Source organism: Microcebus murinus, chromosome 9, assembly GCF_040939455.1.
Source record: "Microcebus murinus isolate Inina chromosome 9, M.murinus_Inina_mat1.0, whole genome shotgun sequence".
Lineage (NCBI taxonomy): Eukaryota > Metazoa > Chordata > Mammalia > Primates > Cheirogaleidae > Microcebus > Microcebus murinus.
This window is the reverse complement of record NC_134112.1, coordinates 76281104-76296079: the sequence shown is the minus strand read 5'-3', so window position 1 is coordinate 76296079 and position 14976 is coordinate 76281104.

Here is a 14976-nt window from a genome sequence, read left to right as displayed (position 1 = left end):
AAGCAAGAAATTAAGGTGGTAACTGCTAATTCCTAGAGCCCCTGAAAGTCCCTCTTAATAGGTACTCAGGGAACAAGAGAGAGGAGACAAAGTTAGAACCCACCCAAGTTAGAAGCTGAATGGAAATCAACATGGAGTTAAGATCCCAAAAGACTATACCTTCAGTGGAAGTGTAAGCTAGATAAAAACTCACCCCATAGAGGGAAACACCAAAGGAAATTTCATGTTTGGCCTATGTATTAGGTGAAGGGAATAAAAATCTCCCTTGAAAATTCATAACTATGCAAGTTAGGGGCCTAAAGTCTCAATATTGTGTGTGCCTGTGTGTGGGACAGGGCAGAGGGAGGGAGATGGACTTAATATGAAATTCTATTTTAAAACAACCTTGAGGCCAGGTGTGGTGGCTCACACCCGTAATCCTATCACTCTTGGAGACCAAGGAGAGAGGAGCACTTGAGTTCAGGAGTTTGGAGATCAGCCTGTGCAAGAGCAAGACCCGGTGGTCACTACTAAAAAATAGAAAAATTAGCTGGGCATGGTGATACATGCCTGTAGCCACAGCTACTAGGGAAGCTGAGGCAGGAGAATTGCCTGAGCCTAGGAGTTGGAGGTTGCAGAGAGCTATGATCACACCACTGCATTCTAGCCCCAGTGATAGAGCAAGACTCTGTCTTAGAAAAAAAAAAAAGGAAAAGAAAAGAAAGCATGAAATTAATTAGAATACAGCACAGAGAGAGACAATGATATGGAAGCCTGAAAGACAGGTTAGGAAAAATCAAATGAGAATGGGAAATGTAACATATATTTAATCCAAATTCCAAGAGTAGATAATAAAAAGAATAAAGGAAACACAATCATTAAAACTACAATTGCTGAGAACTGTTTAATGTTAATAAAAAATCAAGACTTTCAGGAAGTATAATGAACCTAAAGCAGAATTAAAAAAAAATTTTTTTTTCTAGGCTAAAACATTTATTATAAATGACACCTTCCATCAGCAAGGTGTCAAGCATCAAATCACTATATTCCTATATTTATTAAGTCACTGAATAGCAGTGCGATATTTGATCTTCCTGTTGTATACACACTCTCCAGTTTATAAAATGTTTTCACATTCCTACCACATTTGTTTGTCATACATAATTAAGAGATAGATATTAGTACCATCTTTATGAGCCAGGTTACGGACATTTGAATAGGATCAATAATTTTTTTCAAGATTCCATGGCTAGTGAGTGACAGAACTAGGATATTATCATGTCTCCTGGCTTCCATCAGTGTTGGTACCACTGTGCAGCCCTCGGCTACCATCAGACACTTCCCATCTCTTTCCGCAGTCGTCACTTTAATATATGCTTCAGGAAATTTACACTTATGATGTCGAATCATAGAACACCAAAGAAAAGGAAAATAGAGAGAGAGAGAGAAGACAGAGTACATATAAGAAACTGCAATTAGATTTAGACTGAATCAAACAGTTCGCCTTCAAGTGCTGAAACAAAGAACTGTCACCCTGGAATTGTGACATAGAAAATAGAAAATCTATGTTTTAAGAATGAAAGGAAAATAAAGACATTTCAAATTAACAAAAACTGAGAGAGTTTACCACCAACTACAGCTCACAAAGGCATTCATAATGGATGTAACAAAGGAAGAAGAAAAATAATTCAAGAAAGAAGATATGTGACACAATAAGAAATCATGAGAAAATAAATTGGTAAAAATATGAGTTAATAAAAGCTAGACTTAAAAAGAATAATATTTAAGTCTTCAGGAGACTCAAAACATTCTAGGATTGTTGTCTTATTCAGGAGAAGGGTAGAAACAATTCTTGGTATTAGAATTTGTTAACTTACATGTTAGCATTTTTAAGAGAGCTACTATAAAAACGAAAATAAATATTTCTCAAACAAGTAGTAAGAACTAAGGACTTTGGGGAAAATAGCTAAATTAATCCAAAAAAATACAAGAAAGAAAAAAAGGAATTAGAACTATTGGGACAAAATAGAAAGCATAAAATATAGAAATAATTCTAAATATACTAATTATCAAAATAAATACAGATGTGTTAAAGTCACCAATTAAAAATCAAAGATTATCAGACCAATTTTTAAAAAGCCAGGCATATATTGTTCACATGAAATACTCCTAAAACATAAAGACAGAGAACACTTGAAAGAAAGAGTATAGAGAAAATATTCCAAGTAAATACCAACCAAAAGAACTTGGTGTAATTATATTAAAATTAGCCAAAAAAAATTTAGGGCAAAACTTGAATACAAATAAAACAAGTCATTAAATAATATGAAAAAAGAAAAAAATCATCAGGGAGCTATAAGAGTTCTAAATTATGTACATCTAATAATCTACACTCAAATTATATAAAGCAAAATTGTCAGAACTAGACAAAATAACCATGAAAAATAAGGATTCAACATACCTCTTTCAATAATTGATTTATCAAAAAAATTTAGTATAAATACTCAAAATTTGAATAATACACTTTATATGTCAAGATATTTCATTTAGCCTCTGAAAAAATACCCTTTTCAAGCATATGTGATCTCTTAGGAAAGTTGGCCACATTAGGCCATGAATGAGTCTCAAGGGATTTGTAAGTATTAGTGACACAAACTACTTATCTAATTACAGGGTAACTAAAAATTAATAACAAAAAATCGAAACCCTCCATATGCTTGAAATTTAAAAAATTTTTTATATAACTCAAGAACCAAAGAAGAACTATGTCAAAAGTTTGAAAAAACTTGGAATTTGAGTGAAAATGAAAATGTTAGATATGAAATTTGTGATCAGCAAAAGCATTTCTTAGAATAAATATTACAGGCTTAAATACACGGCATTAGGAAATGCAACTCAAAATTAATGAGGCATTTATTCATTGCAAGCAAGTTAAAAAAGAACAACAAAATAAATCATAGAGAGTAAGGAATTATTAAAGTACAGAAACTAATAAAATTGAAAAGATACGTAGAGAAGATCAAGAAAGTCAAATGTTTATTGTTGAGAAAAACTAATAAAACTAAAAAACTCCTAGCAAGACTGATAAAATAGGTAAGAAAGAAGGCAAATATGAACACTGAAAATGAGAAAAAATATATAACTAAGATGAAGAAATTTAAAAGATAGTATAAAAACATGATGAATAATGTTATTTTAATAAAAATAAAAAATTACATGAAATGAGCAAATGTTTAACTTGTAACTTCCTGCACTGACTCAACAATAAATGGTAAACAAATGATCCTATAAACATTAAAAAAACTTCAAGAAGTAGTTAAAATTCTTCCCACAAAGAAAATGCTATACCTGCACAAATTTACCAGTAAATTTAGAAAATCTTCTAGAACAGAATTTTATTTTATTTTATTTTATTTTTTATTTTGGAACAGAATTTTAATTGTTCAAGAAATCCCAAAACAACAAATGCTGGCAAGGATGTGGAGAGACAGGAACACTCTTACACTGCTGGTGGGACTGCAAATTAGTGCAACCTTTGTGGAAAAGAATTTGGAGGTATCTCAAACAGTTAAAAATAGAAATACCATTCGACCCAGCAATAGCATTGTTAGGCATCTACCCAAAAGAGCATAAGACATTCTACTATAAAGACATCTGCACCCAAATGTTTATGGCAGCACAATTCACTATAGCAAAGACATGGAAACAACCCAAGTTCTCGTCAATTCATGAGTAGATAATTAAAATTTGGTATATGTTCACAATGGAATACTACTCAATTTTAAAAGGACAGTGAGCTAGCACTGCTTATACTATCCTGGATTAAGCTTAAGCCCATTATCCAAAGTGAGGCATCACAAGATCAGAATAATGGGCTCCACATGTACTCGCCATCAAACTGGTACTGACTGATTAACACTATGGTGCTCAAATGATGTAGTGCTCACCAGGGATTCGGGGGTCGTGGGGGGGTAGACCCACATCTTAGGGATGTGGTGAGCATTGTGGAGGGGAAAGGCTACCTCTAACCCTTCTTAGGGAGAGGCAAAGTTATAAAATGTAACCAAAATGTCAAAAAAGAAAAAAAAAAAAGAAACATTTAGCAGGCATCGGCGGATGGGAGGGGGCAGGAGGGGATGGGTGTATACTTACATAATGAGTGCGATGCGCACCACCTGGAGGATGGACATGCTAGAAGCTCTGACTGGGGGGGGGGGGTCAGATAATAAAAAAAGAAAACACTCCCCAGTTAATCTCATGAATGAAGTTAGTATAATCTTGCTACCAAAACCACACAAAAATGGTACAAGAAAGAAAAATTATGGATTAATTTCATTCCCAAATATAAATTTTAAAAATCTTAAAAAAACAGGAATCAACAAACTAAATCTAAAAATAGAACATCTTATGTGTGTGTGAGTTAATTTCAAGTTGAGTTCAATATTGAAATATCGTAAACCTCATGTATATTATGCATTTAATTTCAAGTTTAATATTGAAAAAACAAGTTTATGAAAATCACCATATTAACAGATTGAGGAAGAAAACCATATAATTATCTCACTATATGCAGGAAAATGTTTAATGAATTCCAAAATCCATTTGCGATTGAAAAGTAATTTGGCACATCAATAATAAAGGAAACTTCTAATGACTTAACAACATCAAAAAAGAGTGTCAACAAAAGGCCTGGAATACACATTAAATTTAATGTAATTATCAGTCCAATCAATATCTAGTATCCAGTCAGGAATAAGATTAACATTTAAGATTTGGGTTAACATTAAAACTTTCCCTTTTTCATGGAGATTAAAACAAAAATGCCTGCCAATACCTCTTCTGTTAAACATTTAATCAGAAGCCTTAGATAATGGAGTAAAACAAGGAATGTAAATATTAATAAAAAGCAATAATAAGTAATTCTTGCTGGAATGGAAACAGGTAAACTATCATTATTTACATATATTATGATTTTCTACATAGAAAAATCAAAATTAATATTTTTATGAAGTTTCTGTATATAAAATCAACATACAAAAATTAATTGCATTCCTATAAAACAGTAGCAAACCATTAGAAAATGAAAATTTTTAAATCTGTTATTGTGGCTAGGAATACATCTAACAAAATGTGGACACATTACTAGTGAAATTATAAATCTTTAGGAAGATGCTAAAGAAGATCTAATTAAATGGAAAGAGTCACTGTCACTTTAGTTCATGTCCCTCCTTCACCTTCTGTTGGCAGGGCAAAATAAAAATAGAATATTATATCTGTAAGCATGGTTGTTTCTCAATTTGTCTTTCAGTTGTCCAAAATAAAAAGCTTTGGATAATCTACACATCATCACTAAGAAATACGTACTCTTCAAGAAAATACACAGGAACTCTAACTCATAAGCACATCAATTACTTTTATTTCTCAAAGGCCTGTTCAATAAGTGAATTATAAATGATATATCATAATCCTTACATTGTGCTTTTAAAAAAATGAACTTTAGCTGATTGATATATACTGCAACCTAGTGATAAAAACAATCATCGCCTTTTCTAAAATTTAAATATCTTTTGTTAGTTCTTCAAAGATGATGGTTCTTCTATTCAAATACTTAAGCCAGCAGCTCAAGTCTGTTAGTAGGAAGACTTGCAGTTAAGCTTTTTCTGGTCCATTCTTTATGTCTTTTCTTTTTAATTTTCTCATATAATTGCATACAGAGAAATAAAAACTCAAGAATAATTTTGAAGCCCTCTTTCCTCTTTAGCTAAACTAGTTATAAATAGGTGGCATAATATTTTCTCCCCTAACTCATATCTAAAATTACTAAAGAAGAAAGGGAAATTGAATCTGGCTATAGTAGAAATGAGCTTCTTCCCCACTCTCAGCAGCAATTGCTCAAAAATCTGTGCATCTTCACTCACTGTATTTGCCATCTAAACTATGATGTTGATGGATTGTATCAACATAGACTCACAAAGTCTTCCTTCAGCCTACCCCAAATAAACCAAACAGATTTGCAGGGCTCTTCACTCAAAACGTTGGTTTGACTTGAATTCAAAGAGCTTCAGAAGGAGATAAAATCCAAAGTAATGACCACATAATAAAGTCCTGGTTTACTTTAATAGTCTGTGATGATAAGAAAATCTTATGGCCTTATAAACCCACTCTGCTTTTTTGTGCTAATATGTTACTAACTAATAGTCCCTCTTGAGTAGAAATTGTCCTTCTGTAATTGTTTTGGTAGTACTCAGCACCACGTAAATAAAAATCAATGTGGTCCCACTGAAAAAGCACAAGATTTGGACTCAGAAGGCATGAACTCAAGTTTCAATTACACCATTTATTATCAGTGAAGGATTGAGATAGATAACTGCTCTGAGCTCTCATTTGCAATTTTAAATTATACACTAATACTTGTCCTACCCAGTATTCTGCACTCTCTCTCCCCACCACCAAAAGCAAGTCATCATTAGGGGATCATGTCACTGGATATTAAAACGTCAGTGTATAGAGCAATTTTACAACCTTGTGCTTAAGTGTGCAAAAATGAAATTGTCTTTTCTTTTTCCTGTATCTTGGTATAATTTAGCCCTCAAGCCTCAATTGTTCTTAGCAGAAGAATACTTAATCTATCCAAATCAATGTCAATTTAGTCATTTCAGGGTTTTTGACTCAGAGTTGCACTAAGTCAACTTAGTTTATTTGTTTTTTAAGTCCCCTCTCTTGTTTCCTTCTTCTTTCAGTGTTCAAGTTCTGTGGGCTTAAAATGTGAAGCTCTTACTTGGTAAGATGCATGTGTTATTTGTAATTAGCAATTGTCCATAGTAGTTCACTGAGATGTATGATTCCACTGAGATTTCTCTGAAATGTGTAATTCCCATCAGTTTTATCATTCACTTATGATTCCAAGATCTACCTGTATTCCCAGGCTCATACAACTCATCTCATCCCTGAGACTGGTATCTCTTTATTACCACCAATAAGACCTATTGATTCACCACTTCAAGGGCTTGGAGAACTTTGGATGCTCTCTGCACCTCTTTGAGGCCCCAAGTATCTTAGGAGGAAGTGTATCTTGAGCTTACCTCTTTCTAGATACTCTTTGCCATTAGCCTACTTTACTGCAGGGATCCATGTTAAGTGCAAAGAAGAGAGAGCTTGAAGCTTGCATCCTAAACCCAGAAGAGTCAGCATATTAATTAGTATGTGAAAAATAGTAGATTTAACGTATAGACACAGAACAGAGAAGATCAGCCTCACTCAAATGGAAACAAAACCATTATCTGTCAAAAGCAGTGCTTACAAGCATAGGATTTGGAAGCTGACTGCCAGAGCCAAATTCCTGCTCACAACTCCCTCCTGGTGTCCTGGGATGCATTATTTGACCCCTACATGCTGCAATTTCCTCCTCCTAAATGGGTACTAATAACATAAGAATATCTTTATAGTGTTATGAAGATTAAAGGAATTAGTACACATAATATGTGGAGCAGTGACTGGCCATAGTAAAACTCAATATTAGAAAGTATTCTTAGAACTGTTATGTTATTATTTATTCCTTAGTACATAACAGAGAAGCAATTGCTCACATACAATGACAAGGCTTTGTAAAACTCCTTCTTCAGAAGTCTCTTAGCCAAAATCTCATTAAAACCCTAAACAAGTGAATTTTGTTTAGGTTAGAAAGTTTGCTTCTAGTTCACAATCCCTAAGTAGAGATTTCCAAAGGATCATTTAATTTTTATTCATTATTCCTCAGTTAAGAGAGAACACTGAAGGTAAAAGAGTGAACATAATGTGTATAGAAAAATGAGTCTTCATTTACAGAATTCAGTACACAAAGAAAATATAGGAAAATTTAGACTCTGTATACAATACTAAAAAACAAATTCAATATCTTACTGGAATAATGTGATAGTTGGATAGAATGAGCCTCTCACTCCATCAAATGATCCTCATCATTAGTTTTCACTTCAGGGATTTTTAGATAGTTCAAAATCCCCCATGTTGTCAGGGCTTCAGGGTTATTGATGAATCTATGCAGCTATAGTACCTCAGACCTGCTGAGCATAACCTATCCTGTGACCTCCCCTCAGTGGCAAGTCTATGGTGGGGGCACTGTGTTAGACCTGATGCCTTTGTGGTTGTTGTTCTGTAAAAAAGTGCAGATTGAAGATTACCAAAATATCAGAAATGTCACGTAGCCTTGCCTTTATTCAAAGAAAATTGATGTGCTTTTACAACCAGGTTTAATAGCCAGCATTTCCACTATTTTTCTTATTTATTCTAATTGCTTCATTTTGCCCTTTCTCATTCAGCTTACCTTTCTATCTTGACACATTGTCTTAAAAAAAAAACAAACATAAATGTGCTTGGACTCTTCAGAAAAGAGTAAGATTCTGGGTTTCTCAGAATCTCTAAAAATAGTGGCTACTTACAGTACTCCCACATAAAGAAATTACAAATGGATACCTTGCTACATCTCTATATATTATGAACTAGGAATAAATTTTCAAATAAAGTTTGAAAAATGAAATGAAACCCTTATATTTTATGCAATGATTTTTAAACTCCAAGTCATCCTGAAAAAGGGTAGAGAGAATATTGGTGGAAGCAGCTTAGAACAAAAGAGAGGTTCTGAAGACAGCACTTTTGATCAACCCAAAACATGAAATCTGCTTTGAGTCTGAAGAAAGACTCCAGTTCTGCAAACAATTTTATGTGTGTTAGATGCTGATCTTTCAGACTAGCTTCCAGGGTCCTTCCTACCTCACACACACTTGAAAGAGTTTATGGGCTTTCACCACCTTGGACAATCTAAACTAAACTGTGTGCCAGAAGTGAAGTTTTGAGCATATAACAGGAAGCCAATGAACTCTAGTCATAATTAATAAATAACTGGAAAAGAACTGGTATCTTGAAAATTTTGAGTCACCTGATCCATGAACACAATATGATTCTCTAGTTATTTAGATATTCTTTAATTTCCCCAATCTTATATAGTTTTCAGCATGTAGTCTTGCTCATATTTAAACATATTTTATATTTTCAGTGCCATTGCATTTCATTTCTTATGCGATTGTAAATGATATCTTTTAGCTTTAATTTCTGATTGTTGCTAGAATTGAGAAATACATTTTTGTCAATTCAGTTTGTAGTCTGTACCCTTGCTAAACTTACTTATATGATCTAGTTGCTTTTTTGTAAGTTTCATAGGATTTTCTACATAAACAATGATGTTTCCATGAATAACGTTAGTAATATTTCTTCCTTTGCAATCTGGGCACTTTTTACTTCTTTTGCTTGCCTTAAGACACTTATACATTTATTTTATTCTTAACTGAAATATAACAATTGTACATATTTATGGGACACATAGTGATGTTTCAGTACATATAATGTGTAGTGATAGGATCAGGGCCATTAGCATATCCATCATCTTGCATATTTATCATTTCTTTGTGTTGGGAATATTCAATATCCTTTGAAACTCTATAAGATATTATTATAAACTATAGTCATCTTATAGTCCTACAGAACACTAGAACTTTTTCCTTCTATCTAGCTATAATTTTGTATCCTTTAATAAATCTTCCAGCAGGATTTTTATTTTAAGGCAAGGTCTCATGATATTGTTGAGGCTAGAATGCAGTGGTGCAATCACAGAGCACGACAACCTCAAACTCCTGGGCTCAAGTGATCCTCCTGCCTCAGCCCTTCAAGTGGCTGGGACTACAAACCCCACGACCATGCCCAGCTCTGCAGAGAGATTTTTAAAGTGTTTCTGGCCACACACCCTGGCCAGGCATATCTTAAGCACCTCTTCAGTGTCAGTGATGTTTTGCATTATTGAAATGACAAGAGTTTTTTTAGAGTAGCTGTAAATATTTATTCCTTATCTATTCTAAGCCCTCACACTACACATTGTAATTATGATTTAAAACAAAAGACATGGAGAGGAGAAGAGGACAGAAGTGTCAAAGGGCTTGTGCTGGTGACACACGGGCTCCTAGAGGTACAGTATAGCAACATAGCAACTTTCCGGCTACCCCTGAACTTTGGTGAGCTCAAGAGAGCGAATGCAGCACTCTACACATGCAGCGGTGATATGGAGCCTCGTTTTTCTGGCCCTGTTTTTATTCTTCACAATCTATTTGTTCTTCTTTCCTTTTATCCGAATGGCTGGTGGAATAAATACCTTTTTTTAAACACTCAGAATGTCGGTGTGTGAACTGAAAGATGTATTATACCATAATTGCATGTTCTGTAAAAATTTTTATATTGTTCATTTTTATTGGAGTCCAATTATGTGCCTCATAAGAGACAAAGCAACAATATCTGAGTTATCGAAGTAGTCTTTGCCAAAATTACTTCCAACTCATTTACATGAAAAAAATGTCAGCTTCTTGTGAATTAGGAGATTTTCCTCAAATTACTTGTTGACATTCCTAATTCCTCTTTTCATTCAGTTAGGAAAAAAATATACATATATATAACTAATAGTGATTTAATAACGCTCTCTTTCAATTATTCTTCCAAATTTCTATGTACAAGAATTCTCAGGAAAGTTGGAAAATCAGGATTCTCCCTCATTCAGAGGTTAGAATTAGTCATGGGCTGATTCAACCCACTATGCAAAGCATTATTTAAAGGCAATACTTTTTGATGGCTTCTAGTTCTTCATGTAAATACACCACTGTAATACATATTCCAGTCACTCTAAAGAAAATCACATCAAAATTGGCAATGGTCTTCTGGAGGTGAAGCATTTATTCCACATTTACACTTTATAGATAAATATGAGTACATAAAGATCTTTAATTATGAAAAGCTCATTGATCAGTTGATTCTAAAGAAAGTGTAACCAAGTTGTTTTGAAATGTTTGAATGAAGTTGTGAAAGCCTAGGGATGGGAAGACAAGGTAAAATAGATTTCTTAAAAGGGTAGAGTAGGAAAAATTTTGTATAAGAGTATCCAACATTACATTACATTTAGTTTATTTACCAGAATGCTATTGTCTAGTATAAGATTAGGAAAGTCAAAAGTAAGTGCCAAGAAGCTGGCTGTAAAGTTAGAAATTTCAGTGCTTGAATGTTGTCATTTTCTAGTTGCATCATTATTTAACTTTTAAAGCCCCAGTTTCCCTATCTGTAAAATGTCATAATAGTGATACCTACCTCATTAGGATTACAAGACATAATGCATGTGTTTAGTTTTAGGAATCACTTTAAAATAGTACTTGCTATTTTACTATTGTTTTTAATAAGATTTGTTTCTGCTTACATGAATCACTGCTTTTATGGAATAAAAAGATTAAGGATTCAACTCCTTTTTAAAATCCTCTATTGATAATTTCTTTTATTTAATTTTTAACATTGTCACAAGTGGTAGGATTTCCTTCTTTTTATGGCTGAATAATATTCACCCATCAGTGGACACTTAGATTGTTTTCATGTCTTGAGTATTGTGAATAATGCTGCAACAAACATGGGAGTAAAGATAATTTCTTCAATATACTAATTTCATTTCCTTTAGATATACACCCAGAAGTGGGATTGCTGGATCAGATGGTAGTTCTATTAATATTTTTAATTTTTTGAGGACCCTCCATATAACATACTGTTTTGCATAATGGCAATACTAATTTACATTTCCACCAACAGTGTACAAGGGTTCCCTTCTCTCTACATCCTTACCAATTTGTTATCGGTCATCTTTTTGATAATAACCATCCTAACTAGTGTGAGGTCATATCTCATTATGGTCTTGATTTGCATTTCTCTGATGATTAGTGATATTAAGCATCTTATCATATACCTGTTGGTCATTTTTCTTTTTTTTTTTTTTTTTTTTTTTGAGACAGAGTCTCGCTTTGTTGCCCAGGCTAGAGTGAGTGCCGTGGCGTCAGCCTAGCTCACAGCAACCTCAAACTCCTGGGCTGGAGTGATCCTTCTGCCTCAGCCTCCCAGGTAGCTGGGACTACAGGCATGCGCCACCATGCCCGGCTAATTTTTTATATATATATATCAGTTGGCCAATTAATTTCTTTCTATTTATAGTAGAGACGGGGTCTCGCTCAGGCTGGTTTTGAACTCCTGACCTTGAGCAATCCGCCCGCCTCGGCCTCCCAAGAGCTAGGATTACAGGCGTGAGCCACAGCGCCCGGCCTCCTGTTGGTCATTTTTCTATATCTTCTTTGGAAAAATAAATATTCAGGATCTTTGCCCATTTTTAATTGGGTTATTTGGTTTTTTGCTATTGAGTGAGTCTCTTATATATTTTGAATATTAACCTCTTATCAGATGTAGATGCATTTGACAGATGCAGAAAAATTGTTTGACAAAATTCAACATCTCTTCATGATTTTTTTTTTAAACTTTCAACAACTTAGGTATAGAAGAAATGTACCTCAACACAATAAAGGTCATATATACAATTCCACAGTTAACATAATATTCAATGGTGAAAATCTTTTCCTCTAAGAGTAGGAACAAGACAATTTTGTCCATTTTCACCACTTGTACGCCACTTTTTATGTTTGTATTTATGTACAATTTATAGTATTGTTTTTAAGCATTTTTACATAACTTATTATTCTGTGGGTATATTTTTACAATTTATTTTTATTAACCACATTGACATATGTAAGTCTAGTTTATTCATTTTAATTTCTCCATAATATTAGATTTTATTTTAAAACATCATTTTTATCTGTTCCCCTAATAATGGATAATGAATTCCTTCCTATGGTTTCCTAGTAACATCCTTGTGCATGGCTACTTGTGCACATGTATGAGAGTTTCTCTAGGGAAGACCAATGTATTAATGAGCAACCATTAAACTGCTCATTTCTGGAGTATGGACATCTCCAATATTACTTGGTATTACCCTATTGCTTTCTGTAGTATTTGCACCCATTTAGACTCCCGACAAAAATGAATAAAAATCATCATCTGACTACACCTTTGCCAATGCTTACTATTAGACATTTATTTATTGTCATTCTTACAGAAATTTTATCTTGATATTACTTTAACATTTCCCTGATTAGTCACGAGGCTGAACATTTTCTGTGTATTTATTAGCCCTTGGAGTTTCATCTTTTTGAATTGTCTGTAAATATATTTCCCTAATTTTCTACCACTTTTTTTATTACTTCATGGTTTTTCTTTAGATAATAATCTGTCTTCTGGTTGGCAACTTGTTTAGTATTTTTTAATTTTGTATGGTGGATTTTCTTTGAACCAAATTTTTTATTTTAATATAGTAAAATGTATGTGCATTTTCCTTTAGCATCTGTGGTTTTGCCTTTTTTGTCCCTTTTGGATATGCTCTATGCAATTTATTTGAGAAACACTTTCCTGCTCCCAAGCTCGTAAAGCTATTGTCTTATGTTTTATAGTAATGTTTGTATATGGAATTAGCCTACAATTTTTCCTCTTATTTTTGTCCTTGTCCAATTTTATTGTCAAGGTTATTCTAATATCACTATGCGAGTTGAGTATCTTTCCTACTTTTCCATTCTCTACAATCATTTATGTTATATATGAATTGTCTTTCTTCTAAGACTTGCTGTAAATTGACTACATAAATATTTAGAATTTTCTCCCAAAATTTTCTTATGAAAATTCTCAAATATACAGCAAAGTAGTTGACAGAATTTTAGTGAAAACACCTATAACTACCACCTAGATTCTACAATTAACATTTTACTGCACTTGCTTTATCACATCTGTTCATTCATTGATCTCTCTATCCAACTAGGATTTTTGATTAGTAAGTAGATTTTAACCATTAATTCTACTTCTTTAATCAACTCAAAATTTTTATTTTGTTATAAGAGACTTTCACTTTAGTTTTCCCAATTATTAAAATAAAGTTTTTAACATGATCCTTATTATCTTAACTAGCTACTGTGTTTGTAACTATGATCCATCTCTCCTTTTTTTTTTGCAATTTAATTGACCATAAACTAGAGCACAAAAAAGTCTGAACAAATTACAACAAATTAATTTTAGACAATGTCTTATGACCACAATGCAATAACATTAGTAGTTAATGGAAAAAAGATAGTTCAAAACACCCCCAGATGTTTGGATATTTAAAAAATAATTTCTAATAAATTTTAATACAATGTGACTTGTATACTCTGTTGTTGTGTATGTTACTTGCCAATAACATCAACTATGTTCACAGCTTTTATTGCTACCAAATGATTTGTGGTTACACCCAATATGCATTTTTATTTTATACTGCATTTGTTCAAATCTCATTTTATGTCCTTTTATAAGATGTTACAGTTTTATTTTTATAGGTCTCATGCTTGTATTATGTTACTAATGTTATCATCAGCAGAACAAATACTTTTCAACCAAGCTTCTCTTTCCATGGGATTCCATACAGAGTTCAACTGATTTGCTATACTCAGTAAGTGCCTCCCTTTGCTTGTTTCAACATGTCTAAAAACTGTCATCCCATCTGTTCTTGTAGTGAGATGCATGTGCCAATGATTTTTATTACTCATATTTCTATTCCTATTCAGATTACTTGTTCTTTTACTGACGCTGAAAAGTGGTTACTTTGGGACACATAGAATGATAATTGTTCATTGCTGTAACTGGTATTGCTATCTTTAAAGAATATAGTCCCCTTATAATTGGATGGTTTTCCACCAGATATTTTTCCCTGATGTTCAGAATCCCAACATAAAGACTTCTAAACTAGGAACACTGCACTTATGCTTTCTTCATTTTGTTAGGTACAAGATACTTGTTAGATTTAAAGCTGTATCAGGACCAAGCTTAATAAAAGGTAGTAGCTCACATGTATTGAGTGCTCATTGTGTATCAGGAATGGTTCTAGGGGATTTATATGAATTTACTCATATAGTTTGGATGTGAATATTTTATTTCAAAGTAGTCATAAATAGCATTTTAACCTTTTTCCCATAGTGAGATATATTTTCTGTTTATCTCACCAATTTGTTTAAGGTAGGAAAA